The sequence below is a fragment of the Pungitius pungitius genome, chromosome 14 (assembly GCF_949316345.1).
Source record: "Pungitius pungitius chromosome 14, fPunPun2.1, whole genome shotgun sequence".
Taxonomy (NCBI): domain Eukaryota; kingdom Metazoa; phylum Chordata; class Actinopteri; order Perciformes; family Gasterosteidae; genus Pungitius; species Pungitius pungitius.
Window position 1 is genome coordinate 5079748 of NC_084913.1, and position 4836 is coordinate 5084583.

The window sequence follows — 4836 nt, forward strand, 5'->3', positions numbered from 1 at the left end:
TATTATTTTTTTTTAAAGAAAATAAAAGGACCAGAACTTTCACAGGGAGACTTTTGGGAGCTGCGGATTTACCGGCCCCATCGACCCAGGTGGAGGTTGTCGAAAAGGTGGAGATGCGTGCGCCGCAGAAGACGCATTGAGAAACCAGTCGGAGGAGAAGAGAGTGTTCGCCTTCTTTTTTTTGCACAATAAACAGATTCCATGGATCCCCTCGAGCAGGGTTCATCGTTAGAAACAAACCAAAAGGAGGTGAACGTATTCGTGTAGTTTATTAGACTCACGAAACATTTCATAACTTTGAGCAATAATATGTGTCCGTTCTTTACCTGAGAGAACAGACGGGATACAGAGCTTTCTCCAGGAATAAAGGGCACTTTTCACAAGAGAATACGGTGTGAGAATTTAAGTTTTTTTTTTTTTTTTCTTCTCATTTCCCCACTGCTACTTGTGAGACTGTCCTTTGGCATCAAACTGGAACTATTGCATATGTTTGCATGTTTAAGAAAGAAAAAAAAATGCGGTCTAATTTTGCACTATGCGATCATTTGAACATCGAAGCATTCGAATAGAAACACTATTTGCTTTGAGACTGGGACAAACCGACCGGGCCCAAAAGTATTGATCAGATTCCAGGCCTTTTCTTAACCGGATATTCATCTCCCGAGTCACTGAATAGTCATTAAATGCAACGACGGAGCCATTTCTTCTGTGTTCAACGTGAAGCAAGAGCGGCATGGACTCTATGTTAGAGCGTCGTGTTTCTACGCGTCCTTCTCTGTTCTTACACGGTATTCTCGAATGTGACTTTTCAAGCACTCTCAATCCTGGAATGTGTGTTTCTGACTTTTAGGTATTCGAAGTGTTGTATCGGCACCGTTTTTTTTTTACGTAGAACAAAATATCGTTGTGAGTTACCTTGTTCATGGCGTCGTCTGGACCGTTTTAATAGCCCTTTTCTGTCTAGACATTGGACATAGTAGAAACTATGGGGGTTTCATTGTACTGCAGTTTTGTTGTTTGCTCTGTTGGTGTGTTTTGGTGGGGGCGGGGGGGGGTGCTCCTGTCTCCTGTGGTCCTCTTTCTGTCCTCTATGTTGCCGCTGGATTGGCAGGTGTCAGTGTTTTGTATATTTCAGTACTTACCAATGGAATAAAAAAACAAACTTTGAAACTGAAAAAACGAAAAAAGGTTTTCTTCAAACCGTGAATGTCTTTCTGCCCACGCCCCCCCCCCCCCGACTCTAACAGTAGATTGTGTATTTCAGTGTGCATCCATGCACAAGCAGCCCTGGCTTATACGTTTGTGCATGTTGCATCACAGTGCGTGAGCGATCGAGTGTGTGTGTGTGTGTGTGTGTGTGTTTTTTACATTTCAGGTCCCATTCTCTGCAGCTGGATGCGATTGTTGCACCACACATCGCCGTTTTTACCGAGCCAGCCGCCTCACCACAAGGGAGTAATGACATAGTTAAAGAGGGTGGTGGTGAAGTGGGGGTTTGTGGAAGACTTTGAAATCGCTATCGTGGAGTCCCTTCCAGTATCAGACGTGTGCTCAGCTCGAGCAGTATGAATAAATTGTCTCATTCCCGGACTTCTCTTCAGAATGGGACTATTGATTTTAGATACTTCACTGTCAGCTATAGAGAATAGAGCGCTGTCATTCATTTCCCCAAATCATTGAAGTGTTCTTTCCATGATTTCTCCACCACTATTGCCTGTCCATACCGGCTGACCACTGTTAGCAATCAAGGCTAGCATTATTGCAATGATTTCATCTAATACCCACTGATGAAAGGTTGATGAAACTTTTTTTTTTCTTCTCCAAATGTGCTCCTGCATCTGGATGTTTTCAAGATGTGGGTTGTCATTGCAGGCCAGAGGACCCAATTAACCCTTTTATAGAGCGAAAGGCACATATACAACACTCCTCGAGTTCGCTGAGTCGTTAGTCACACATTACGCGGTGAATGAAGAATAGCGAAAAAACACTGAAGGCTAGACCTGAAGGAAAGGAGGAAAGGAAAGGAGGCCAGAGCAAAGTGGCATGGAGGAAAAAAGGGCAATGTCTCCCTCTTCTGGGAGGACTAAGATGGTAATTGTTTTAACTACCCATGCCATTTAAAAAAAGTTATTTTAAAAAGGTGCATATACACTTGATGTTCACTTTATTGGGTAAACCTGACAATCTAAAGCAATCCAATACATTTGTCCTGACATACAATCAGTGACGTAGTTATTTTAGTGAGAACTTCTTCACATAGTCCCCTTTCATTTTATATGATTTGGAAGGACAGGAAGAATATTTGATGCTGTCCATCACAGCGCCACCTTTAACCAAGACCTCAACACCGAAGCAACGCCTCACTTTCACGCCATTATTAAAGTCCTCCCTCAACTCGGGAAATGGTCACAGATGTGCGTTAGGATGACCTTCCTAAGATTTATCGTTGATTCAGTAAACCTTAACAGAAAGCCAAACAAATAAGTGATATGAGGGGCCCATGCTTATTGTGTGTGTATGTATATATATATATATATATATACAGTATATATATATATATATAATGTCCCGTGGCGTGACCTTGTTTTGTTTCCACAGTTCTCTTTGCAGCCAGAGGGTGTCACTAAGTGTAGGCGAATAGAATAAAGAGTAAAGATCTAATAGGATAGTCGCAGTCTTGTCGGAGATCTCTGAAACAGTGTTTGTGCGTGTGTCTGTGTGTATTTGTCGAGCAGCTTTGCCGGGTCTCTTCTCGGGCAGATCCCTTGTCACCTCAAGGGGAGGTCCATGTGCCACGTCCCCCCCCCCCCCCCCCCCCCCCCCACAACCACCTCTCCTTACGTCCTCCATCCCTCCGCTCTCCTCCCCACGCCATGCTGCGCTATCCATGGTCTCCAGACCAAACAAGCAAACAAACAGCACAACACAGAAACCCATCACGCGGTTGATCTGGGCTTGGTGACAGGGGGCGGGGGGGGGGGGGGGGGGGGGGGGGGGGAGGAGATGGGGCGAGATCTTGTTTGCTTTCTGGGCCAGTTCCATTTCACTGTGATGGCAGAGAAGGCCTCCCTGGACACGGCTACCCACACTTCTGTTTGACTTTGGGTGGGGGGGTCGGGATCAAGGTGGTCCTCGGGCACTGACACATCATCTCCCGGCCCAATACACAGCTGGCTGCGTCCGCGGGCCTGTGGCCTTTACCTAAGCCGCCCTGTGCTCTTTAGCTGTGAGGACCTCGCTGGTTTGCATTCAGCTGGTGGCCTTTCAATCCTCCCAGTGCCGCCTCTCAGTCACGCAGCCGGTAAATGTGACTTTAAAACCGCCACCCGGCATCCTATGACATCGCATCGTCGGTAAAAAGCGCGACGATGAAGCAAAATGTGTAACTGCTGAGCTGTTTCTCCCAGTAAGTTACACTCCCATTCATGGCTTGTGGACAACTGGAGGCTTTGTTGCCATATCACCAGTCCAGAGCCCTCTGCCTGTGACTGACTGGAACCCACTAAGCAAGACTTTGTTTGGCTTTTTCTTCCTTTGTCCTCGATGAAGGGCACAAGTACCGAGAAACACTCTCCTATCTGAAATCTCTAAACAATCTCGCACACAATGTATTTTCCCTATCTGTAATTTCCACATTAAGATAAAAAAAAAAAAATGAATGCAACCACAGAGGGCATTCCCTCAAGCATGCATGTGCAGGAAACAAAAGTGTCAGGTTATGAACAAGATCATCTTTGAATCTAACCCTAACCCTTACCCTGTGTTTACCTATTACTCAATGGCCTGAATTGTGGAAGTTATGTGTGTCCATTTGCAGGGTTTTTTTTGGATGCTGATAAAAAGAAGTGTATTGCAGGGGAAAGGGGGTCAAAGGTGTGTGTGTGTGTGTGTGTGTGTGTGTGTGTGTGTGTGTGTGTGGCTGTTGGGGAGATCAAGACGTTCTGTTGTTGTAAAAAAGCGGAGGAGAGAAAGGAACTAAAGCTGGAAACGGTTTACTAGTCTGCGAAATGCAGATGGGCTATATAGGTATGTTTGATTTGCTGACTCCAGCTGTGCCTGGAGAATTGCCCTGACCCGTCCTCTATGGATCTGGTTGGTGTCTGAGGCCTCATGTAACCCCCCCCCCCCCCCCCCGTTGTCAAAGGAGGCCAGCGCAATACACAACCCCTCTCCACCCCCACCCTTGAAAGGACTAGCCATTGAACTCTCAGGCAAGTGGCAATATTTGCTCACCTGAAATACACACATCTTGCAATTGGGGTTGGGGTGGGCCTTCGGGGGACCGGGTAAGGACCCTTGATGCAGCTGTGGCCCGGAGAAAGGCCAGACCAGGAAGTTTTGTGACTGGGCGGAGGGTGGGGGGGGGGGGGGGGGGTAGCTCTCTTGGCAGGGGGCTGTTCAGCGGTGGCGGGCCCCATTGTGTCTTAGAGGAGGCAGGGACTGTATTTGTCCGAAGCTGCAGGAGGCTGATGAGGTGCTAATCTGTTGAGTGGCTGTGTCATTGGGCCCCCTTTTCCCAATGGGCTGTTAGCTGTCAGTGCCTGTAAAAAAAAAAAAGCACAATTTACGGGCCCCAGGCCAGGACTCAGCCATCGGTGTCCGCGGGTAAGCAAACACAGATTGAACACTTATGTTGTCGCTCTGGTAGGCGAGGCTTTACCACCGGGCTCCTGGGGTGACACGTAGGCAGCCTCTTTTCAGTCCTCCTCATGAGCTGTCCGCCCCCTCTTTGCTCCTCTGTAAACACTACAAATTAGCCATCTGCATATGGATGGGCCGTCGGTCCATACAGGAAGGAGACAACGTGCCTCGGAGAAGGGGGGGGGGGTTTACAGG